Here is a 26,343-nt window from a genome sequence, read left to right on the forward strand (position 1 = left end):
TCCGGGCCCGCTGCTCGCCCCGCGCTCTCCCCCCGCCGCCGCCCCCCGCGGCCCAGCGAGTCACTGCACCGGGCCCGCTGCTCGCCCCCGCCGCCGCCCCCCGCGGCCCAAGCGAGTCACTGCACCGGGCCCCGCTGCTCGCCCCCGCCCGCCGCCCCCCGCGGCCCAGCGAGTCACTGCACCGGGCCCGCTGCTCGCCCCCCGCCCCCGCCGCCGCCCCCCGCGGCCCAGCGAGTCACTGCACCGGGCCCGCTGCTCGCCCCCGCCGCCGCCCCCCGCGGCCCAGCGAGTCACTGCACCGGGCAGGCCGTGCCCCTGAGCCTCACACAGAGAGACCGGGAGAGTCAGTCCCAATGGGCCGGAGTGCCTGCAGGGCTGGAGCAGTCACTGTTCCTGTTCCTCTCGGCCTTTCCTGCTGGAGAATGTGCATCAGGAGCGGGCTGTTCAGACCCTTGAGCCTGTCCCACCATTCAGTCATGTCACATCCAGGCTGATCTGTGCCTCAACACCATTTACCCCCCCCCCACTTTGCTCCAAATCCCCAACATTAATCCATCTCTCTCAGCCTTGAAAAGAGTTCCAGGTTTCCTCTACCCTTTGTGCAAAGAAATGCTTCCTGATTTCCCTCCTGCATGGCCTGGCTCTAAGCTCAAGGTCGTGTCCTCTTGCTCTGGACATCCCACCAGAGGAAATAATTTATCTGCCCTCTCAAATCCTTGTTATCATTTTAAACACCTCGATCAGGTCACCCCTCAATCTCCTTTACTCGATGGAATGCAAACCAAAGTCGGGCGAGATTGTTGCAAAAATCGGGTCGGAAAACTGGATTCAACTGTGATGCCCCTCTTGGTAGTGTGTCCGGTCTCATGCATACAGGTAGCCAGCACCCCCAGGATGAATCAGGGAAAGCCAACTCCCCCTGCATAACAGTGCTGACCATACAGGCTGAGGAAGGGGCACTTGCACCCAACCTCCCCCTCCCCCATGACCCAGCTCACAGCTCTGACACAGTCTCTGGGCCTTGGCTCATGGCCCACTGGGCTGGGGCCTGCGGGCTGAGCCGGGAGTCGGTGCTGGTGTTTCTATTGCACCTGCTTCCATCTCTGTGATATCACTCATTTCCGCCCTTGCCTCAGCTCATCCATGTCTTTATTTTCTCCAGACTCAACCATTCCAATGCTCTCCTGGCCGGCCTCCCATCTTCCGCCCTCCATAAACTTGAGCTCATCCAAAACTCTGCTGCGCCTGTCCTAACTCGCACCAAGTCCCGTTCACACATCGCTCCCTGTGCTCGCTGACCTACATTGGCTCCCGGGCCGGCAACGCCTCCATTTTAAAATCATTATCTTTGTGTTCAAATCCCCCCCCCGTGGCCTCGACCCTCTCTATAATCTCCTCCAACCGTACAACCCTCCGAGATCTCTGCACTCCTCTTACGCTTCTCCGATTTTAATCACTCCATCATTGGTGGCCGGGCTTTCGGCTGCCTAGGCCCTAAGCTCTGGAATTCCCTTCCTAAACCTCTCCGCCTCTCTCTCCTTTAAGACGCTTAAAACCTACCTCTGGCCAAGCTTTTGGTCACCTGTCCGAATATCTTATGTGGCTCGGTGTCAAATTTTGTTTGATTACGCTCCTAGAAGCTCCGTCGGATGTTTCACTACGTTAAAGGCGCCAAATAAATTTACTGTTGCTGTGTGGTGAGTGAGAGAGAGGAGTGCTGTTGGGAGGTAGGACTATCTCAATATTTCAGATAGGAGGTGAAAAGACTCTACTGAAGCTTTAGGATGTGCCGTTTTAATATGTTTTCAGAACAGTAGTGATTTTTTCCCCCTCTTTCTGGGAAGGGGATGGGGGCAGGGCTACACTCAGTAATGGCCCACATGTCACGTTTGAACTGAGGGGCTCACTACATGGGGGAATTGGAGGTGTAGAGCCACATCCCATCATGCACAGTAGTCCAGAGAGTGGCCATCGAGCGAGGCCTGGGTCGGGATTTTGTCCTTCTCAATGTGTCAGCCGTGGCTCAGAGGTAGCACTCTTACCTCAGACAGGAGGTCGTGGGATCAAGTCCCACTCCAGACATGAGCACATAATGAAGGCTGACACTCAGTGCAGTGCTGAGGGAGTGCTGCACAGTCGGAGGTGTCGTCTTTCGGATGTGATATTAAACTGAGGCCAGTCTGCCCTCTCAGGTGGACGTAAAAGATCCCATAGCATTATTTCGAAGAGCAGGGGAGTTCTCCTGTGTCCTGGGCTAGTATTCATCCCTCAACCAACAGATTATCTGGTGATTAACACATTGCTGTTCTGTGGGACCTTGCTGTGTTCAAATTGGCTGCCACATTTCCTACATTGCAACAGTGACTACACTTCAAAAGTATTTCATTGGCCATAAAGTGCTTTGGAATGTCCTGAGGTTGTGAAAGGCGTTTTATAAATGTTAGTCTTCTTTAAAAAAAAAACAGGCTGGTGAGAGACGTGTCTGTGGGAAAGCCCAGTCTCCAGGCAGTATGCCCAGGCTCGACTGGAAAAACAGGGAGGAGCGCTGATCACCATTGGAGATGAGGTTGCTGCAGGATGCAAAATGATGTTAGAGGGCAAAGGGCAAAATCGGAGACAGTAGCAAGGGTCCAGGGATAAGACTGCGGCTGTGTCGGGTACATAGCAAGGCTTCCCTGGAATAGTTCTAGAAACTTCCAAGATGGTTGGGAGATGCGTCAAGGGAGACAGACAGAAGTACAGAGGATAGATTATGTACATCTCTCTCTCACCAGCCATTGAGAGGGGTGAGGAGGAGTGATGTTGTAAACAGAGTGATCTGTTTTCAGCAAACTTATGACTTCTCCTCAGCGACTTAAAGAACCAGAATTGTAAATACGCAGATGAAAGGTGGGGAGAGATTGGAGTCGTTAACTGTTGCCAAGTCGAAAACTGCACAGGAACAGGATGGGGAGGGCGAGAAGAGAGGCAGGATGGGGCGTGAGGGGGCATGGCTCGAGTTCTCATTAATTTTGCTGATGCTGAAGATTTATTGAAAACTTTAACAAGCTTAATAACCAACAGCTCTAATCACAAGAAACAGAAATAAATGGAAACATGGTCTTCTATTTTTAAAACCAGACATGTGGAGTGTGGTTTGCAATTTCGAAATTTCCACACAGCCCACTCAAAAACCAGGCAATACAGACAGCCAGCCAGAGAGACAGCCAGCCAGAGAGACAGCCAGAGACAGACAGACAGACAGCCAGAGACAGACAGACAGACAGCCAGAGACAGACAGACAGACAGACAGCCAGAGACAGACAGACAGACAGCCAGAGAGGGAGGCAGCCAGAGAGGGAGGCAGCCAGAGAGGGAGGCAGCCAGACAGCCAGAGAGGCAGACAGCCAGAGAGGCAGACAGCCAGAGAGACAGACAGCCAGAGAGACAGCCAGCCAGAGAGACAGCCAGCCAGAGAGACAGCCAGCCAGAGAGGCAGCCAGCCAGAGAGGCAGCCAGCCAGAGAGGCAGCCAGCCAGAGAGGCAGCCAGCCAGAGAGGCAGACAGCCAGAGAGGCAGACAGCCAGAGAGACAGCCAGCCAGAGAGACAGCCAGCCAGAGAGACAGCCAGCCAGAGAGACAGACAGAGAGACAGACAGACAGAGAGACAGACAGCCAGAGAGACAGACAGCCAGACAGACAGACAGCCAGAGACAGACAGACAGCCAGAGACAGACAGACAGCCAGAGACAGACAGACAGCCAGAGACAGACAGACAGCCAGAGACAGACAGACAGCCAGAGAGACAGACAGCCAGAGAGATTTACACTGCGTTAAGACGTCTGCCAGTGGTGCCACTGGAACATGTCTTTACAATGTAAAAAAACTAGAGAGGAAGACAGAGTACAGCGTCTGAGACACAGACAGATTTAGATACAGGCTGCAGAAGGAGCTTTTCCTGTGATAACGGGTGTAAAATGAGGTGGAGATGGAGTGTGTCGACCGTGTGCTGCAGCACAATTTGCACCAAATTACCTTGGTGTGTCTAATGCCCAGAAACAACATCAAACGGCAGGATACAGGGGTTTAATGACCCAGAACAAGACCTCATGTGTAATCTCACTTCAGTTATGTCAATGGGAAGTGCATGGACAGCCAGTTCCCATTCAGACGGACAGGGGCCGTCACACACTCCTGTGAGGGACACTTTCCCAGACACGTGCTCCCAGTGCACAGACTCTCCTCGCAACCCGTCTCCACACCCGGGCAAACGGTGGGCCAATCGCCTGCGCTCTGGGTGGGGGAGGGGAGACGGGGAGGCTCCATACCAGGACTGCTCGTTTGGAGAATCAGCCCTTAAACTCCATCAGATCCCAACCCCAAACCTCCCTCCCCCAACACAGCACCTCACCCAAGGGGCCATTCTTTGGGTGCGCACTGGAACAGTCAAGGGGCTATTCGACCAGAGAGCATCACGACCAAGTCCAATCCCATCTCCAACCAGCGTCCACACCGCTGGGGTCCCTGATTAACAAATCAGGAGCGGGAACACAGGAACAGGAGTAGGCCATTCAGCCCCTCGAGCCTGTTCTACCGTTCAATTAGATCATGGCTGCACCTCAACTCCATTTTCCTGTCTTTGCTCCATATCCCTGGAAACTCTTACCCAACAAAAATCAATCGATCTCAGTCTTAAGCAATTCGACTGACCCCCAGCATCCACGGCCTTTTGGGAGAAGAACTACCTTGTAGTGGAAATCTAGAACCCTGTCCGATTCCCCCTTCCCCACCTCAGGAGAGCTGCGACCAAAGGCGACAGCTTTTAAAACTCTCTCCTTTCTAATCTCAGTTTTGGTTACGAGGGGGACCCGAGTTCCATAGCACCCAATAATGTAGTCATGATCGACCCGGCCAAACCCAGGCGCCAGAAGAGATGCCCGAAATCCGCCCTAAATTCAACCTCAGGCCTCATTGCAATAAATCCGGGGAGAACCGGGCGCCAATTGTCTAATGTCGGCCAGCTTGGACTCCAAGCAAGTCCGGGGGTGGGGGGAGGGGGGTTGGGTGGCAAGTGTGGGCCATCAGCAGCCTGAAGTGTTAATGTGGAGGCAGGGGGAACACATCTGCTCCCCATTAAGGCAACTAAAAACTTACCTGCCAGTATCTTCTGTGTGGTCCCTTTAAGGCCTGGAGGTTCGGCCGCTGCTGAGCCTGAAAAACCAGACGGAGCTTTCGCAGCGCAAGCCCGACTAGTCTTAACCAATTTCCTGAATTTGGGTGCAGGCCCCTCATTATAATATTGAATTGAGGCCTGCGTTCATTTCAGGCGGACACTAAAAGCCGCCTAAGACAAAAAGGCCCTCCGACTAATTTAGTGACAGCCCAAATGGCTGGGAAATCAGACACGGACTGTCACGGCTACGTTCATAGTCATTGCACCAATTATATGTGAGCTCCTTCAGGCTCCACAAGGAAACTTTGGGCCTTCCCTGCCCCGGCCTCCTCCCTTCCCTGATCTACCTACCTCAGTGTTGGGGACCATTCCCACAGGCCCTCAATGGCGGCCTCCTGCCAGCAGAAATGCCGCTCCTGCTTGCCAGCCAGGCAGTGGGTTCTGCCGGGAGGGCCGGCCGTTAAAATTGACCAGGCCTCGCACCGACAGAGTTTGGGTCGGTCACCCTCCTCAGACCCTCCCCCGCACTGATCCTGCCCCATTAAAAACCACCTCCAAATGCGTGGAACGAGGCGCCTGATGGGGTCAATTGTACCAGTGCCGTGGGGCGGTCGGGATGAGTGGCTGAATGGCCTTCTCTGGCAAATGTCCCAGAGCAAGCGGGGGCATTGTTGCGGAGGAGATGGGGAGGGGATTGGGGAGGATGAGAGAGATGCTGGCCAAGAGGGGTATATTGGCAGGGGTTGTTTGCTGAACAGGGGGGCTGTGAGGTGGCAAGAGGGTGTGTGCCAAGGGGAGTATTTGCTATGGCCAGTATGTGTTGAAGGAGTGTATGCTGAGGGGGATGGAAAATGAGAGTACGGAGGGAGGGGAGGATGTTTGCTGAGGATAGCGGGGGGGTTTATTCTGAAGTAATTATTGCCCGAGGGGCGGTGGTTGGGCGAGAGGGGCAGTTGCTGGGTTAAATCTTCCTCGTGTTTATTGAAAAGCACCGAGACGAGAAGGAAAGGCACTTCCAGTTTGCAGCAGCGTTCAGTACCACACAGAACCGCAAGTAAACCAGGCGCCAGACTCCCTCAGTCAGCCTCTCCCTCAGAGGTCATGGGTTTATAAATTAATTTTCTCTCCCTTTATTACCAGGTCAGGTTACAAGGTGACTTCAAAATCCAGGAAGGCGGTAGGTGGGGAGGGGGATAATGGAGCAATCGACGTGTTCTCTGCCTGTGATATATTCAGCCGAGGGAGGCTCATGTTACACTGTCACTACAGCCCAGAATCCTGTGGCAGACAAATCCAATGATGTGGGACCCGTCTGAGGACTGAGAGAGAGTCAAACTGTCCTGCTCACCCCTTTCATAGCTCATTCTCTCACCCTTCTCTTTTTCTGTATTTCTTACGCAGGCAGCCTTCAGAAACTACTGTACACACAGTGTACACCAATTCTGTACACACAGTGTACACCAATTCTGTACACACAGTGTACACCAATTCTGTACACACAGTGTACACCAATTCTGTACACACAGTGTACACCCGCACTGGGAAGCAGCAAAAAAATCATTTGCTAAGCAACGTCAGAATTTTCAACCCCCAGACACCCGGACTCTGCTTTTCCTCGTCTGCATTGTACCGATTCTAAGCCACATGCACATGGGATTATCGAGAGGGAAGAACAGGTACTCAAATGGGCGCAGTGAGCTGGAGGAAGTCGACTTTTGGCCAGTAGAGTAGTCACTCATACCGGCCAACTATCAGCATCTGACTGCTGTGAGTGAAGGGGAAATGGTAATGGCCTTGGGAGAACAACAGCTCACTCCCATCGACTCGCCTTGGAGCCCTCAATTCTGGTGAATAATTATCTGTTTCAGAATGTCCACAAGAACTGTGTGTGTTTGCTGGAATGGGGCAGTGTTGAAAGGGGGGGGATGATAACGGGGATTGTTTGCTGATATGGGGGGGGTGGGGGAAGGAAAGAGATTGCGCATTGAATAGGGGCCCTCAGATTCTGGTGAGCCTCTAATTTTCCTGATATGAGACTTTTAAGGTGGGCTTTCATTGCTGTTCTCCACCCCCCCACCCATCATTGGCGGCCGTGCTTTCCGCCACGTAGGCCTCACACTCTTGAATTCCCTCCATAAACCTCTCCACTGCCCCCCCCCTCCTTTAAGACACTCCTTAAACTCACTTCTTTGATCAAGCTTTTACTCACCCCTCCTAATATCTCCTTGGACTTGGTGTTCATTTTTATCTGATTACGCGCCCTTGAAGCAACTTTGCGATGTTTTTCTATATTAAAGAGTACTTGGATGTGCACTTGAAGTGCAGTAACCTACAGGGCTATGGACCAAGTGCTCGAAAGTGGGATTAAGTTGGATGGCTCTTTATCGGCCGGCACAGACACGATGGGCCGAATGGCCTCCTTCTGTGCCATAACTTTCTATGATTAAAGGCGCTATATAAGTGCACCTTCCCATTGATGCTTGTGAGGATCAGGCAGATATCTGGGTTAAGACTGGATGATGATGCAGGGGTAGGTCAGAGATACTACACAGGCATCAGGATCTATTCCAGATCAGAATCAGGATAACTGAAGCCTAATTTCTCAATATTTGATCTCAACACCTCAAAACAAACCAACAAAAATCACTCAAAACCATTCATTTCAAAACTGAGCAGACCCGGCTACATCTGGTCGAGCTGGTCAGCTAAATGACTCGACTCACTGTGACACCAAGTCACATCTCTCAGAAACAATCCCAAAGCACTTTGCAAACAAGAAATTACTTTGACAAGCAGGGACTGTCACGCAGGCAAATCTACAAACCTGGACGTACTAAATCTGGATACAACGTGATCAGCAATACCGTTCAAGGGGAGCGATTACAAGGATTGCATCTAAATAGAATTCTACAGTAGGATCAAATATTCTTTCACCACAATCACCCGGATTAAAAAAAAAACTGCTTGGGTAGGAAAAACATGGCGTCACAAGTGGCCAATTGGCCCATCAAGCCTGTTCCTCCCACAGAGTGTGCATTCTCCAGTCATGTGACCTCACCAGATAAACGTACATCCCTATGTGGAACAGACCATGGGCTGGCAGATCTGATCAGTGATCGGTGCTGGAATCGTTCATCTCAGCCAGGGTCCCTGCTGCTCACTGCAGTCCAGTGAACCCCGCAGGAAAGGTGTATAGATGTGTGTGTGGACATCAGGTGGCACAGTAGGACTCAGCAGTGATGTCCCCGAGGTTGGACAACAGCATCTTGCATTTATATAGTGCATTTCAGAGAGGCATTAACAGACAAAAGTGGATGCTGAACCAAGGAAGGAGATATTAGTAGTGACCAAAGCTTGGACAAAGAGATGGGTTTTAAGGATGGTCAAAAGAGAGGGAGGGAGGGGCACAGGTTTAGGGAGGGAGGGAGCCGCCAACGGTTGAGCGAAGCGGGTGGAAGGTGCACAACAGACCAGAGTAAGGCAAACGGAGGTTTGGGGGTGGGGAGGGTTGTAGGCCTGGAGGGGATTGCAGAGATAGGGAGGGCCGTGGCCACGGAGGAGAGTTTTAAATTGGAGGCATTGAGGAAATGGGAAATGTAGGTCAGCACAGCTGGATAGCGGACAAGCACTCTGACAACGCAGCGGCGACGGGGAAGGGTTGAGAGGGGCAGCGGGCAGAGGGCTCGAGAGGGGCAGCAGGGGGAAGGGGCTCGAGAGGGGCAGCAGGGGGAAGGGGCTCGAGAGGGGCAGCAGGGGGAAGGGGCTCGAGAGGGGACAGTGGGTGTAGTCAGTGTACATGTGGAAATTGACCCCGCGTCATTGGAGGATGTCGCTGAGGGGCAGCAGGTGGATGAGGAAGAGGAGGGATCAAAGATAGATCCTTGGGAGCCTCCAGAGGTAACGGTGCAGCAGCAGGAGGAGAAGCCATTGCCGGAGATTCTCTGGCTATAGTCAGATAGGTAATAATGGAACCAGGCGAGCGCAGTCCCACCCAGCTGGACGGCGGAGGAGAGGCACGGTATCAAAGGCTGCAGAGAGATCAAGGAGGGATAGTGCACCACGGTCAGACATAGAGGAGGTCATTTGTGACTTTAATTCAGGCTGTTTCATTGCTGTTGCAGGGGCGGAAACATGATTTGAGAGATTCAGATGTGGAATTGAGGGAAAGATGAGCTCGTATTTGGGCGGTGACAACATGTTCAAGCAGTTTGGAGAGGACAGGGAGGTCGGAGATGGGACGGTGGTTTTCAAGGACAAAGAGGTGTAGGGTGGGGTTTTTTTTTTGAGGAGAGCGACAATGGCATTTTTGAAAGGGAGGGGGGACAGTACCCGAGAAGAGGGAACCATTTACAATATCAGCTAGCATGGGGGCCAGGAAGGGAAGTTGGGTGGTCAGCAGTTTAGTGGGAATGGGGGTCAAGGGAACTGGAGGTGAGTTCACGGACAAGATGAGCTCGGAAAGGGCACGAGGGGAGATGGGAAAGAAATGGGTTCAGAAAGACGTGGGTTCATGGCTCGAGGTGGTGGTCAAGGGGAAGAGCAGAAGCAGCTGAACAGATGGTCTCAATCTTATTGACAAAGAAGTCCATGAGGTGAGGGAGGAGAGGGCAGGGGAGAGAGGTTTCAGGAGACGGTTGGCAGTGGAGAAAAGAAGCTGGGGGTTTTCTTTGCATTCCAGGGTGATCCTGGAGTAATGGATGGTTTTGGCAGAGAGCAGGGCCTGATTGCACTTGACAAGGTCGAGCCCGATCTGGTGACAAATGGCTAAACCAGTTATACACCAGATAGACTCATGTCAGCATCCCTTGGAGATGAGGGAGTGAAGATGGAGGCCATACCACGGGGAATGACCAGGGAGGGAGAGAGTAAAGGTTTTAATGGGGGACAGGGACATCAAAGATGGCGGTGAGGGAGTGGTTGAGCAGATTGGCGAATGGAGTTTGAAAGTGCCATTGTAAGTGAATTGGGGGGGGGGAGGGAGGGGGGAGGGGGGAGAGAGAGGGGAGGGAGGGGGGAGGGGGGAGAGAGAGAGGGGGGAGAGGGAGAGAGGGGGGAGAGGGGGGAGAGGGAGGGATGGGGGGGGGGGAGGGGGGAGAGTTTTTTCCAGGTGTGGATGCAGAAAGAAGTGGAGTTGGAAAGGGGAAGATGTTGGTGAGGGATACAAAGAAGGTTAGAGATGGCCTGGTCAAATGATCGAGACCATGGAAGTAGAGAGGCCACAGGAGATGGTGAGGTTGAAGGGGCGGCCTTGAATATGGGTGGGAAAGTTTATATGAGGGGAGAGGCTTAGGGAAGAGAAAAGGGCAGTGAATTCAGGTGAGAGCAAGGAAAACTGATGGAGATGGAAATCATCGAGGATGAGGAATCACTCGGTCCAGAGGTTGCGGGAGGAAGGAGGGAGGGTATCTCGGGAAGAAACTCAGGGTGGGGCGTGGTAGAATGAGGATTATGAAAGGAGGAGTGGAATAAGGCGAGGTGTTCGAAGGAGGAGAAGGTTCCAGAGGAGTAAGAGAACAGGCCAAGGTAAGATTTGGTGATAAGGGTCCTCTGCCTCCCCAATGGTTAGTGGGGGGGGGGGGGGCAGGTGGTGGAAAGTATAGGCAAGTGGGGAGGCTTCAGCAAGGGGAAAGGTGAAGCCACCCACAAGCCAAGCTTTAGTCAAAGCCAGGAAGTCAATGCCATCGTCCTCAAGTATTTATCCAGTTCCCTTTTGAAAGCCACTATTGAATCTGCTTCCAACACCCTTTCAGGAAGTGTATTCCAGATCATAACAATTTGCTGCGCAAAAAAATTCTCCTAATTTCCTCCTCGTTCTTTTGCCAATTATCTTAAATCTGTGTCCTCTGCTTACCGACCCTCCTGCCAGTCTAAACAGTTTCTCCTTATCGACTCAATCAAAACGCCTTATAATTTTGAACACCTCTATCAAATCTCCCCTTAACCTTCTCTGCTCTAAGGAGAGCAACCCCAGCTTCTCCAGTCTCTCCACATAACTGAAGTCCCTCATCCCTGGAACCATTCTAGTGAATCTCTTCTGCACCCTCTCTAAGGCCTTGACATCCTTCCTAAAACGTGGTGCCCAGAATTGGACAGAATACTCCTCGATACTGGGGCCTGACCAGTGATTTATAAAAGTTTCAGCTGGAGTACTTACTGAGGGAAACTTTAAGAACAAGAGGTGAAGTTAGTCAGACTGAAAAGTATTTGATGGGTATCCTGCAAGGCACTGGGAGCATTAGGGAGTCTGTTTTTAGCTTTAGGTGTTATTGGGAGGTTGTATACAACAATTACACAGCAAGAGTTGGATTACACAGCGGCGTTTGTGAGACTGATGGAAATTAGCCCTGTCTGGCTAATATCAGATAATTGGAGCAGCCAGTCCCCATCTCCTCTCGCTCCCTGGCACTAATTGCAGCTCGTCACTCTTAAATAATCACTCGGCTTTGTGAGAACTAAAGCAGCTTTTGCCTGATCTGTCTAACTCAGCTGCAGCCTGTTTAATTATACACCCACAGACACCGGCATCCTTCGTCTGATGCAGACGTTTATATTCAGTGACTCTCTTCTCACTCTCGTGCAGATTGAGAGAGAACAAGAGAGCGAGAAAACAAGAGGAAAAAAAAAGGGAGAGAGACATCTCAAGGCTCCCTCTCCGGCTGCCCAGGAAGGATCCAGTTTGAGTCACTGGTCTGTGCCGAGTTCGATGTCAGCTGGTTTGGCCGTCAGGCTGTCAGCACTGACCTCAGCACCTTTGAATGGGGCAGGCAAAGCGGCCGAGCCAGGGTTTCTGCCCCTCCCCCTGAAGGCAACCAACTCCTGCTGGCATCAGCTGCCTTGCACTCTCTCACCCCAAGGGGCCTCGTGTGTGAATGGCAACAGGCTATTCCACCATGGGGGACATCACAGCCAATTCCGATTACCACACATGTACACTTCCTAGTAGGCAGGTCACTGGACAGCGGTCAGGAGTTACCTTCAAACCCCAGAGGTACTGAGGCCAATGGTGCTGAAATCAGCTAGTTCAGCACAGACCAGCACCCAGGGCCCTTTCTGGTCTGTGTGGCATCTACTCCACCGGGCAGGTCATTTACCCACCGAGCCACTAGGCAAATATATTTTTCTTGAAGCTGGCGTGATCCCTCTATCATTGCAAACTTCTATCTGGTCCGTTTACCAATCACACCTCCAGTACAGTTCAGGTTAAATAGATCACGGACTCTTTGGGCTAAATCACCACGGTTAAGAAAGAACAAACGAACTTGCATTTATATATCACCTTTCACAGCCTCAGGACGTCCCAAAGCATTTTACAGTCAATTAAGTACTTTTGAAGTGCAGTCACTGTTGTAATGTAGGAAATGCAGCAGCCAATTTGCACACAGCAAGCTCCCACAAACAGCAATGTGATAATGACCAGATCATCTGTTTTAGTGATGCTGGTTAAGGGATAAATATTGGCCAGGACACCGGGGAGAACTCCCCTGCTCTTCTTCAAATAGTGTCATGGGATCTTTTACATCAATCTAAGAGGGCAGACAGGGCCTCGGTTTGATGTTGCATCAGAAAGACGGCGCCTCCAACAGTGCAGCACTCCCTCGATACTGTACTGAAGTGTCAGCCTGGGTTTTGCGCTCAAGTCTCTGGAGTGGGACTTGAACCCACGACCTTCTGACTCAGAGGTGAGAGTGCTACCCACTTAACTACAGCTGACACGGTCACCGTAAGACAAGGAAGGTCGTTAAATAGTGGACTATATTCAGTAAAGTCCCACATGAAAACTGTGGCACCGTTCCCCTATAAGAAAATTTTTCTCTTATGGAACAGTGCTGTTCTTCAGAGAGCTGCTCTCAGTGTGCAGTCCACTCTCCAACTATTTACACCCAGTATGGAGCGAGTGAGGGGATGTGGAAATTTCCCTCTTTATCCCCCTCTTTAATTTCCCTGAATGGGCTGGTGATTTATGACATCACCTTGTAGGCCCTTGCAAGCAATCCCAGCAGTCGTCAATCACCAGGATCAGGGGAGAACCGGTTAATGGATAAAGCAGAAGGGTTTGCATGTGGAGGATGGAAGATCGACCGCAATGACCTTTGGACTTATCCTTCAATCGGGCGGCTTATCCACATTCTGACAGGACAGCTGTCACTTGGATCCATTGTTGAATTAAAGGGCCCACCGGCCTAACTCCCAGGCTCGAGAGCCTCTCTGTCGCATTCTCACAATTGAAAAGGTCTAAATAAACCCCCCAGAGGAGATAGTCTCAAGTTACTGCTGCAGATCACCCCTGCCATGCTCCCTCCCCCCTCTCCCTCTGAAAGGCTACAAAAGAATACCGCTCCCCAGGACATCTGCTCAGAGCAGTGACGTTAAGCCTGATGGCTTTACAGTCATGAGTCTCTACGCAGTCTCTGACTGTGGTGAAAAGGAACACAGGAACGAAACAACAACGTGCCTTTATATAGCGCCGTTAACATAGCAAAACGACCCAAGGCGCTTCACAGGAGCGATTATCAAACAAAATTTGACACCGAGCCACATAAGGAGATTAGGACAGATGACCAAAAGCTTGGTCAAAGAGGTGGGTTTTGAGGATCGTCTTAAGAGGAGAGAGAGAGAGGTAGAGAGACGGTGAGGTTTAGGGAGGGGAATTCCAGAGCTTAGGGCCTAGGCAGCTGAAGGCACGGCCGCCAATGGTGGAGCGATTAAAATCGGGGATGCGCAAGAGGCCAGAGTTAGAGGAACGCAGAGATCTCGGAGGGTTGTGGGGCTGGAGGGAGATAGGGAGGGGCGAGGCCACGGAGGGATTTGAAAACAAGGAATGAGGAAAAGCCTTTCAGTGCGTGAATCCAGCTCCTTCCAAAGGCCCTGTACGGTTTAGCCCACTCTGCAGTCTAACAGCTGTCCCTACCTTTGTCTTTTGATCTCGAAGCTATCACTCTTCTGTACTCTGCCTTAGCATCCGGTGAGGTAAACAAGGGCCTACCCCACTCACTTCCTGGATTTAGTCGAGTTTCACACCGTTAAGCAGCACGGAACACACAAATGGTCAGTCGGTCCTTCCCTTAGACATTACAACCACTTCTTGCTCACATCCACTGTTCTGCTAAAATTAACAAAGAGAGAGAGAGAGAGGGGAGGATAAAGGGATAAAGCCCCTCCCCCAGTCTCAAAAAGGGGCGGTTGCAAAACTTCTTGCTTTTTTTAACCCTTTAGGAGACAAAACCAACACAGATCTGAGATGGTCTGATTTCCCAGATCAAATCGAACAACGGCCAGTCCAACCTGCCGATTAGTACAGGAGATTGTTACAACCAAACCAACAATACTGTGCTCACAAACTCAACTAAACCGGGAAGGCCAACTTTGTAAAACACAAGACTAATTCACAGAGATAGGACGGTGTCAGCATTTGGTTTACAATGGAACAAAAACAGATCTTTAAATCAAAACCACCGTCTGAAAATTAAATCGATGAACCAAGATTAAAGACACCATTTGAATGTTACAGTCAAGGAAACATCCAATTCAGACTCTTATCAACACTCCCCTATCCCCAGGGGTAATCACAATTGTACAATATTCATTTACCCCTCCCAACCCCACTAATCAACCCTGGCCTGCTCCTGCTCCTTCTCCAGGGAACCATCCATCGTGTCCTGTGGAGGGTTTCATCTTTTTGGTATCATCGATCCCCTTCCCCACCACATATCTATCCACCTCCTATTCGTTGTCTCAGCAGCAGCTGCTTTAGCTGGGAGTCCTGTGGGGGAGACCTTCCTTCGAACTTTTACTCTCACTTGAGGCTTGTTTTCGTATCTTCACACTCTACCCTTTGGGAGGACAGTGTGAAGGATTCGCAGGCTGATTAACAGTGTGATCGGCCATGACGTGAACATTCCTTCCACGTCTGTAACCATCTTTATACCGGTCGATAGGGGGGTTAGTCCTGCACGGCGGGAGGGTATTATCAGCTCCCACAATCCATACGATGAGAGTGCTCCAGAATTCAGGGCTGGGGCTCCGGCCTCCCCTCGCCGGCACGGGCTGGGGCTCCGGCCTCCCCTCGCCGGCGCGGGCTGGGGCTCCGGCCTCCCCTCGCCGGCGCGGGCTGGGGCTCCGGCCTCCCCTCGCCGGCGCGGGCTGGGGCTCCGGCCTCCCCTCGCCGGCGCGGGCTGGGGCTCCGGCCTCCCCTCGCCGGCGCGGGCTGGGGCTCCGGCCTCCCCTCGCCGGCTGGGGCTCCGGCCTCCCCTCGCCGGCGCGGGCTGGGGCTCCGGCCTGAGCGGGGTTCGAACCCTGCATCTTCCGACTCAGGCGGGAACGATACCACTGAGCCAAGTCTCAGTCCACTTGAGATTTGTTCATTTTAGAGCAGCGCCCACCAGTTCTCTGCCCGCAGCCAAATACCTCTCGATATTTCAGAGCTAAATCATGCTAACCCTATCCCTAAACCAGTCATCTTTTCTCCAATAGTAACCGGGCTATTCTCAGGCTGAGGCAAGACCAGACATTGGTACTGACGTACAGTGGCCAGCTGTCAGGCCCAGACGAACCATCCCATTGCCAAGCAGCCCTCCCCCCCGGCTGTGCTAACAACCAAGGTCAGTTGGTGCCATTCCACTCAACTAGACTCATCGACTACAAGAGGCAACCCATTAATCCTGTTAGATTGAAGACTCTGACAATTTCAATTCAGTCTTGCATGAACGGTGAAAATTAGTGGTTAAAGTGTTCACTCATCAACCAACCCCAGTTTGGCTCCACAGAATGAGGGTCAAGGGTCACGTTAGTTTCAAAGACTTGTGCTTATACAACGTCTCATTATGTCTCAGAAGCAAATTGAAGGGTCAGTGTGGGGCCTCCGGGGGAAGTGGTCAGCTTGCCCCAACTCACCAGCACGTGCCCTGGGCCATTTTAACTCCCGGGCCTCATTCCCGTACTCTAGACCCAACACACAAGAATTTGCATTTATATAGCACCTTCAACATAGTAAAACGGAGCTTCACAGGAGCGATTATCAAACAAAATTTGACACTGAGCCACATAAGGAGATATTAGGACAGGTGACCAAAAGCTTGGTCAAAGAAGTAGGTTTTAAGGATCATCCTAAAGGAGGAGAGAGAGGTAGAGAGGCGGAGAGGTTTGGGGAGGGAATTCCAGAGCTTAGGGCCTAGACAGCTGAAGGCACGGCCGCCAATGGTGGAGCAATTAAAATCAGGGGATGCACAAGAGACCAGAGTTGGAGGAGCGCAGAGATCTCGGGGGGTTATAGGGCTGGAGGAGGTTACAGAGATAGGGAGGGACGAGGCCGTGGAGGGATTTTAAAACAAGGATGAGAATTTTAAAATCGAGGCATTGTCAGACTGGAAGCCGATGGAGGTCAGCGAGCCCAGGGGTGATGGGTGAATGAGACTTGGTGCGAGTTAGGATACGGGCAGCAGAGTTTTGGATGAGCTCAAGTTTACGGAGGGTGGAAGATGGGAGGCCGGCCAGGAGAGCATTGGAATAGTCGAGTCTAGAGGTAACAACTGCCCCCCAACCAAAATCAGCGGAAATGGAGGTCGCCGCCAGGGACCCGTGGGAACAATGACGGCAGTCGGGGAGTACAGGAGAGGCCCAAAGGTTTCCTTGTGGAACTCGGAGGCAGCCTGGCTCCTCCAGGCCCAGAAGGAAGTCTTAAATTCACCTAACCTTCTTGGCCCGCTGCTCTTTGGTGCACAGTTTTCCATTGGGCGCCAACTGCACATCAAAATGGGATCGGGATCTCAATTACATCATCAGGCCCTGACTTTTGCATTTTAATGAGGCCCTCGGCTGCCTGTGTTCGAGGGTCTCACACGTCTCCTGAAGCCCGGGAGTTAAAATGGCAGTCGGCGTGAGTGCGTCACCAAGCCTGAGGGCAGGTCTCTATTTTACACCCCCACCCCGAACACTCCATTCTAGGCAGCATGGGGGGGGGGGCGGTGGGTTAAAACTAGTCCAACGCGATACAGTTTTTGACATTATATGGGCTGTTATATCGACTGCAAGATACAGGGTACAGCTCCCCCAATGCCTCAGTGAGTAAATACACCACCCACCACACAGCCACACCATGAAGGTCCCAGGATTCCTCCTGACATAGGAACAGGAGGAGGCCATTCGGCCCCTCGAGCCTGTTCCGTCATTCAATTCGATCATGGCTGATCTGTACCTCAACTCCATTTACCCGCTGTAGCTCCACATCCCCTGATATTCTTACCCAACAAAAATCTATCGATCTCAGCCTTGAAAGTTTCAACTGACCCCCAGAATCCACAGCCTTTTGGGGGAGCGAGTTCCAGATTTCCACTTCCCATTGTGCGAAAAAGTGCTTCCCGACATCACCCCAGAGTGTGGAAATCCCTCTCGTCTGATTTAACTTCTTCCAGTTCTGACGAAAGGTCTTTGACCTGAAATGTTAACTCTGTTCCTTTCTCCACAGGTGCTGCCTCACTCGATGAGTATTTCCAGCATTTTCTGTTTTTATTATTAAGGAACAGAAGGATATGCTGATCGGGCGAGATGAAGTAAAGTGGGAGGAGGCTCATGTGGAGCATAAACACCGGCACGGACTTGTTGGGCTGAATGGCCTATTTCTGCGCTGTACTTTCAATGTAATTCTATGTAACTGAGCCTTCCAGTCAGCGTAGGATTGGCAATTGTCCAGGATTGCTCTCAAGTCTCCAGCAATTAAAGATTCATGTCCTGAACACTGCTGTAAGCAACTCAGGAGAAAAATCATTGGTGCATTAAAAAGATTGCATGTGTTCCTCTCCCATTTTCTTTAAACACTTTTTGTTTATTAGTTATAAAAATATCGGAGATTGGAAAAAAACGCTGTTTGACCGGTCAGGGCAGTTGGAGACGGGAGGCCACGTGATGAGACCTCCAGGAATATGTCCAGAGTTGGCAACTCTACCCAGGCCCGAGACCCTTCCCCTCCATAACCAGGCCTTCCCATCAGTACTGATACGTGGACACAATTCAGCCTTCTCATTAGATCATAGAATATACAGGGCAGAAGGAGGCCATTCGGCCCATCGTGCTTGTTCTTTGAATGAGCTATCCGATTAGTTCCACTCCCCCTGCTCTTTCCCCACAGTCCTGTACATTTTTTCCCTCCCAGTATTTATCCAATTCCCTTTTGAAAGTTACTACTGAATCTGCTTCCACCAGGATTACATTAATTCAACCCCAGGCCACTCACTTGTATCCTAGAAGCTCCCTGAAGAGCAGCAGAGGCCCAAGAGTGGACGAGTACCTGCTTATGACACCTAACTCAGCACAGAGCAAGGGTCGAGGCTGGGATCTTCTTGGGGCTCAGTGTCACACCGTGTGGATCCCATTGATCCGCGAGGGAAGTTCAAGGTGAAATCTTTTAAAAGGCCTCTCTAAAAGAGATCTTCAGCCTTCTGCAGGAGACACAGCTGGTTACGGCAGTGAACAGACGAGTCAGACAAACCCAAGGTGGCCTCAGGTGCAATCCCTGGTCTGTGCCTCAGTCTGGGTGGCAGAACGTACCCCATGAACTGTCTAGACTCACCACGGGGCCCCATGGAACTGTGGGTCAGTGGTTTCATGAGGGACGGAGGGAAAGGAGAAAATTGGCAGAAAAAGGGCGAAGGGGTTAAATTATGACACCAGGTCGCACGGACTAGGCTTGTAATCCCTTGAGTTTAGAAGATTAAGGGGTGATCTAATTGAGGTGTTTAAGATGATTAAAGGATTTGATAGGGTAGAGAGAGAAAAACTATTTCTTCTGATGAGGAATCCAGAACAAGGGGGCTTAACCTTAAAATTAGAGCTCGGCCGTTCAGGGGTGATGTTAGGAAGCACTTCTTCACTGGAAGGGAAGTGGAAATCTGGAACACTCTCCCCCAAAAAGCTGTTGAGGCTGGGGATCAATTGAAAATCTCAAAACTGAGATTGATAGGTTTTTGTTGGGTAAGAGTATTAAGGGATATGGAACCAAGGTGGTAGATGGAGTTAAGATACAGATCAGCCATGATATAATTGAATGGTGGAACAGGCTTGAGGGGCTGAATGGCCCACTCCTGTTCCTCTAGGAGAAAATTGACAGAAAGGGCAAAACAAAGTGCCAAATGGCGAGGACCATTTCCCTGGAGACAAGAGAAGGACAATGGTCCCAGTAACTCGATGACTTAAAGACAATAAGTCACCTTCAGCACACTCAACCTCACAACCAAATGATGCCGTGCCTCTTACTACCTCAGTGTCAGGAACTGTTGGCACTAAACATGATAGAAAATGGCTCGGGCTCAATGGGAACCATTTGCCTCTGGACATTTTTACTGCGCCTGCACACGAAGCATGCGCGAGACATCAGTACCAAAAATTATCGCTATAATCAATCTGTAAAGGGAGGCAGAGAAACCTCAGGATTCACAGGGCGAGGCAGCAGCCGGCCTCCGCAAGCCGAGCCCCCACCATCCCCGCCATCCCCGCCAACACCCACCCCCGCACCTCGTTCTTGCTCCAACACGGTCTGTTTTGAGGTGATTCAATGATGTGCACAATATCACCGTATCGCGATCGATCCCAAAGAGGAAGACTTGCATTTATATAGCGCCTTTCACCACCTCAGGACATCCCAAAACGCTTTACAGCCAATGAAGTACTTTTTTTGAAGTGTAGTCACTGTTGTAATGTAGGAAACGCGGCAGCCAATTTACACACAGCAAGATCCCACAGATAGTAATGTGATAATGACCAGATCATCTGTTTTCGTGATGTTGGTTGAGGGATAAATATTGGCCAGGACACCGGGGAGAACTCCCCTGCTCTTCTTGGATCTTTTACATCCACCTGAGAGAGCAGACACGGCCTCAATTTATCATTGCATCCGAAAGAGGGAACCTCGGACAGTGCAGCACTCCCTCAGTACCGCACTGAAGTATCAGCCTGGATCATGTGCTCAAGTTTCTGGAGTGGGACTTGAACCCACAACTCTCTGACTCAAGAGTGAGAGTGCTACCGACTGAGCTACGGCTGGCACAGCTTCCTGTCTGTATCGCCTTTAACTACGCCTCTCCTCTCAGACCCCTTGCTTTAAAACACACAACAGAACAGGATTCCTGGCACCAAGACCCACGGGTGGATCTGTACACGGCAGAAGTGCACTTCAGCCAAGGTTCCTTGCGGTCAAGGCAGCCAATCAGTGCAGCCTGTCGCCAACAGGGGAGGTGGGTGGGTGGGTGGGGGGTGGTAGGTGGGTGGGTGGGTGGGAGCCCTTTGTTTACAAAAACATGCAGCAAAGTTCGGATTATTTTGAAATTGGGTCAATGCTGAAGCCATCTGAGCGACCCATCAAAGGTACTTGCTGCATAAAGGCCGGCCAAGGACCTCCAGCATTTAAACGACTGGCGGCCGAAATACGAGGGAAAACGAGAGGCTCCTCTCAGCACCCAGGATATTCAGTCCTATTGTCCCCGTGGAAACAGGGCCAGCCTCACCTCTTCAACACTGTCGATTTTAGCTTCGGCCCAAAGTAGGGCCTAGGCCTAGCTCTTTATGAAGTCTAATTCTGTCCCAAAGCCTGAATACAAACACCCAGCAGAAGTCTCACATTCCTGGACAGGGTACAAATAAAGAACTAATCAGCTGACAAGCAATCCCTTTCTTTTTATCTCCCCCCCGCCCCCCCCACTTCCCCTCCAAAGCCTCAGTCTCCACACCTTTAGACCAGTGCTGACCATGGTACCATTGATAAGCCAAACTTTCATCTCTTTGTTCCTCTTAAGCTGCATCCTACAGGCCCGTCCCGTATCCATGTTGTGATCAAGCCTCAACGTACCATCTCCTAATCAAATTCATTCTCTCTCGGGGTCTCCTCACCTCCCTCAGACTTCCCTTCCTCTTACACGCTACAAACCAAAGCTCGGGATCAATTAATCCCTACTTCCCGATTTATCCAGTTCTCTCTCTCTCTATTAAAGCCTCAGTAATGCCCTGGGTTTCAGGCCCCATACCTTGGGTTGCTCGGTAACGACAAGAGTTAAGCTGCCTCCCTTGCGTCCTGCTCTCCGAGAATAATGAGGCAGTTTAAATAGATTCAGCTCTCTGCCTGAGTTCTTTGTGTTCCTGACATCTCTCCGCCCACCCTCTGCCTCAACACACAACCTTGCCTGTGCCTCTGTATGATCCAAACTTACACAGTCACCTACAGACCATCGCATCCAGCGCCCCTGCAAGCAGACGCTACCTCAACACGCTGTCTGGGCCCGACACAGGGTGGTAAACCTGCTCATCGCCCCTTCAGATAAAGCTCGGCTATTCTGCCATTCTGTGGCTGTCTAATGGAGTTTGATCTGCCCTTTCACAAAGATGAGCTGAGTTACAGTCAGCTCATCGAACAGCGCTTCACAACAGCAGATTTATTGTTTTTATATATCCCTACCTGTTGTGTGATGTTTCCTGAAGCTCACCCAGCCGTCTCCGCTCTCCCTCCACCTCAGGCACCGCTCGAGCTCTCCGTTGTCAGTAACTAGCGCTGCACGCGGCCCCCGACTCCCATTGCAGCAAACAAACACTCAGCCGACAGCAGACAATGCACTGTGGGCAACACCATCTGTCACCGAGTGCCTGTCCCGCCTCCTCCCCCTCCCTCCCTCCCTCCGAGGCGAGAGAAGTCGACAGCAGAGACATCTGTCACCTTTCTCTCTCTCTCTCTCTCTCACTCTCACTATCTAGGAACAGGGTCCCCAAGAGAGGCAAAAAGTCAATTAAACTTTACAGAGGGAACGGGATTAAAAGCAGTAGCCACACTCAAAAGAGACCAGCTTAGCTTAACTGTCCTGCCTGGGACATCAGTCTGTTAGTTATGAAGCAATGTAATAAAATGAGAGAGAGAGAGAGAGAGAGACAACAAAAAGAACAGCCTTCCCAAACACCCCTTCCCCCCCCCAAACCGGCTTAATGAGCAAGTGCCCCTCAATACGTGCATTTATATAGCGCCTTTAACATAGTAAAACATCCCAAGGTGCTTCACAGGAGACAAAATTTGCCACCGAGCCTCATAATGAGATATTAGGACAGGTGACTGAAAGCTTGGTCAAAGAGGTAGGTTTAAGGAGCATCTTAAAGGAGGTGAGAGAGGTAGAGAGATGGAGAGGTTTAGGGAGGGGAATTCCAGAGCTTAGGGCCTAGGCAGCTGAAGGCACGGCCGCCAATGATGGGGTGAAGGAAATCGGGGTACACAAGAGGCCCCTTCCCCACTACTGAGCCTCGAAAACCAGCGAAGTGAACAACACACTGTGCGAGATTAGCGACCAATCGAAAGCACACTTGTGTGACATTCCTCTCTCTGCTATCTAAACAGCCACATTTAACCCACTGACGGGTCGAATAGCAGAGAGAGGAATTGTGCACAAGTGTGTCAAGCACTCACACTCGAGAAGAAGAAAAAAAAAGTTGGCCTGATTGGATCTCTCAGAAACCTCACAAAGTGCTTCACCTACAGTCAATTGCATTGCCGTGCAGTCACTGTTTTTATGAAGGCAAACATAGCAGCCATTTTGTGCCCAGCAAGATCCCACAGGTAGCAAGAAGATGGATGACCTGCTAAATCTGCTTTGGTGGAGGGAGGAATATTGACCAGGGTATTGGGGAGAACTCCCTGCTCTTATTCAAATAGTAAACAATTTTACAACACCAAGTTATAGTCCAGCAATTTTATTTTAAATTCACAAGCTTTCGGAGGCTTTCTCCTTCCTCAGGTGAACGATGTGGAAATGAAATCCTCGAAATGAAATCGCATTTATAATTCACAGAACAATGCTTGGTGATAACAGACAGTTTTTTCAACTGCCCGTTGCCAAGACAATCAGTGTGCAGACAGACAGGTGTTACCTGCAAGGTCTCAGAATATACAAATCACCAAAAAAAAACAACAAACAAAAAAAAACAGAGATAGAGAGGTAGAAACATAGAAAAGACAGCAACTGACCCGTTATATTAAAAACAGATAACATTTGTTCGCTGGTGGGGTAACGTGTAGCATTACCCCACCAGCGAACAAATGTTCATGTCACGCTACACGTTACCCCACCAGCGAACAAATGTTATCTGTTTTTAATATAACGGGTCAGTTGCTGTCTTTTCTATGTTTCTACCTCTCTATCTCTGTTTTTTTTTTGTTTGTTGTTTTTTTTGGTGATTTGTATATTCTGAGACCTTGCAGGTAACACCTGTCTGTCTGCACACTGATTGCCTTGGCAACGGGCAGTTGAAAAAACTATCTGTAATCACCAAGCATTGTTCTGTGAATTATAAATGCGACTTCATTTCGAGGATTTCATTTCCACATCGTTCACCTGAGGAAGGAGAAAGCCTCCGAAAGCTTGTGAATTTAAAATAAAATTGCTGGACTATAACTTGGTGTTGTAAAATTGTTTATAATTGTCAACCCCAGTCCATCACCGGCATCTCCACATTATTCAAATAGAGCCGTGGGATCTATTACATCTACCCGAACAGACGGGGCTTCGGGTTAATGTCTAATCCAAAAGACGGCACCTCCAACAGTGCAGCACTCCCTCAGTATTGCACTGGGAGTGTCAGCCTAGATTAGGGGAGTGAATCTCCACAGAGAGACCCTTCCGCTCGTCCATCTTAACTTCAGAGGAAGAGCAGCTGAAAAGGGTGAATTTCCGGGTGGGGAGGGGGGGCAAGAGGGAGAGGCCCTATGGAGATTCACTCCTATCGTGTGCAAGTCCTGCAGTGGGGCTTGAACTCACAGCCTGCTGACTCCGAGGCGAGAGGGCCACTAACATAAACCCCCGAGGAAGGCCCGAGGCTCCATCTTCAGCCTCTCCTGGGCTAGCTAATCTCAGCCGGGTGGTAACGGAAGTACTGCAGTTCGGGCCCAGTGTCACTGGGCTAGAGACTGGGGTGCCTGGGAATCATTTCCAATAGCAGCCTCTGGAAAACAAGTACAGCTGTTTGAAAGGAAAGGACTTGCATTTATATAGCGCCTTTCACAACCTCAGGACATCCCAAAGCACTTTATAGACATTTAAGTACTTTTGAAGTGTAGTCACTGTTGTAATGTAGGATACGAGGCAGTCAATTTGTGCACAGCAAGATCCCATAAACAGCAATGTGATAACGACCAGATAATCCGTTAAGTGATGTTGGTGAGGGATAAATATTGACCAGGACACCGGGGAGAACTCCCCAGCACTTCTTCGAAATAATGCCATGGGACCTTTCACCTCCACCTGAGGGGGCAGACAGGGCCTTGATTTAACATCTCATCCGAAAGACGGCACCTCCGACAGTGCAGCACTCCCTCAGTACTGAAGGGTCAGCCTGGATTGTGTGCTCAAGTCTCTGGAGTGGGTCTTGAACCCACGACCTTCTGACTCAGAGGCGAGAGTGCTACCCACTGAGCCATGGCTGACACGTAGCGGTGTGGGCAGTGGGTAAGGAGGGATTGGGCCAGACGGAGGAATTCCAAGCACCATAAAGAACTTGTTTATCATTTCTTTACAGTGGTGCGCAGAAAAAAATCTTCCCCAGGATTGGGCTTTTCCTGCTCCTAAAATCTCTTTTGCGACATTAGAAGAACTTCCATTATTAGAGGATAAATGATTCAGGCAACCTCTCTCGGTTAGCTTGTACATGCTCAGCTTCCTGTCAGACACTCTCTCTCTCTTTCTCATCTCCCTAAAAAAAAAAGTCACACTGAAGAATTCCTCTCCCTCCTGCTCTGCTCTGGTGTTAATCGGGCGAGGCCTCTGGAGAGGGCCCCTCACCGCAGTGCATTACGATATCTGTGAGGAGATTGCTCATCGCCATTCCAGTCCCACATCATGCATAATTGACAACTTTACATTTCCTTCCCCCGCGCACGGCTTCAGGTTCCCAATCAATCCTCTCAAGAAACACTTTCTGGGAAATTTATCTCCCGACATGCTGACCCTTAACCTCCCCCCTGGGTCTGTGCAGAAACTTCTTAAGTGCTCCTTGACGGACAAACTGTGCTGATCCCTAATTATAGCCAACGGCTCACAATCGTCTCAGGCTGGTTGGTGCCCTGTGTGGTGTACAATGTCGGTTCTGCTTTGGTTTGATGACACTGCCCTGTTTATACCACAGCTTGCTCAGTTAAAAACAAAATGGCCACCACAGCACTGGGAGCATCCTGCTCTCCCGTGAAAACACCAGTTCTTTTCCCTCATACGTTCCCCTTAAATATTGCATACAATTTACAGCACAGAAACAGGCCATTCGGCCCAACTGGTCTATGCCGGTGTTTATGCTCCACTCGAGCCTCCTCCCAGCTTGCTTCATCTCGCCCTATCAACATTACCTTCTATTTCTTTCTCCCTCATGTCCTTATCGAGCTGCCCCTTAAATGTATCTACAAGATTCACCTCAACTACTCCATGTGGTGGTGAGTTCCACATTCGAACCACTCTCTGGGTAAAGCAGTTTTTGCTGAATTCCTTATTAGATTTATTAGTGACTATCTTATATTTATGACCCCTAATTTTGGATTCTCCCGACAGTGGAAACAATTTCTCTCCATCTATCCTATCAAACCCTTTCATTATCTTAAAGACCTCTATCAGGTCACCCCTCAGTCTCCCCTTTTCTAAAGAAAAGAGACCCAACCTGTTCAATCTTTCCTGATAGATGTAACCTCTCAGTTCTGCTATCATCCTTGAAAATCCTTTCTGCACCTTCTCCAGTGCCTCTACATTCTTTTTGTAAAAAGGATATATCCCAGAATGTGGTCTAAATATCATTCCACAAGTATAAATGAACGACACACTGTGAGCTGGCCAGAGCATGGGCAAGAATAGTGGTGATGTGGGCAGCTAACAAACAGCTTAGATTCAGAGTAAAACTCCCTCCATACTGTCCCATCAAACACTCCCGGGTCTGGTACAGCACAGATTAGAAACAGATTAAACTCCCTCTACACTGTCAACAACAACTTGCATTTATATAGCACCTTCAACATAGTAAAATCTCTCAGGGCGCATCACAAGAATGCTATCAAACAAAATTTGACACCAAGCCATATAAGGAACGATTAGGACAGGTGACCAAAAGAGGTAGGTTTTAAGGAGCGTCTTAAAGGAGGAGAGAGCGGTGGAGAGGAGGAGGGGTTTAGGGAGGGAATTCCAGAGCTTAGGGCCTAGGCA

At 50.5% G+C, this 26,343-nt stretch overlaps 1 protein-coding gene across 2 annotated transcripts in view; it reads right to left on the minus strand.

Moving 5' to 3' along the window:
- Positions 1 to 21,718, minus strand: part of pcbp4 (poly(rC) binding protein 4) — a 50,636-nt gene extending 28,918 nt beyond the window's left edge. Inside the window, exon 1 of one of the 2 annotated variants that reach the window (XM_067978076.1) lies at positions 21,588 to 21,718. The gene's annotated coding sequence lies outside the window, so the exon portion shown is untranslated. Of the gene's footprint in view, positions 1 to 14,060; positions 14,311 to 21,587 lie in introns of those variants that run through there. The other variant, XM_067978075.1, reaches the window with a different exon arrangement.
- Between the last annotated feature and the right edge of the window lie 4,625 nt (positions 21,719 to 26,343).

The sequence above is a fragment of the Heptranchias perlo genome, unplaced genomic scaffold, assembly GCF_035084215.1.
Source record: "Heptranchias perlo isolate sHepPer1 unplaced genomic scaffold, sHepPer1.hap1 HAP1_SCAFFOLD_219, whole genome shotgun sequence".
Taxonomy (NCBI): domain Eukaryota; kingdom Metazoa; phylum Chordata; class Chondrichthyes; order Hexanchiformes; family Hexanchidae; genus Heptranchias; species Heptranchias perlo.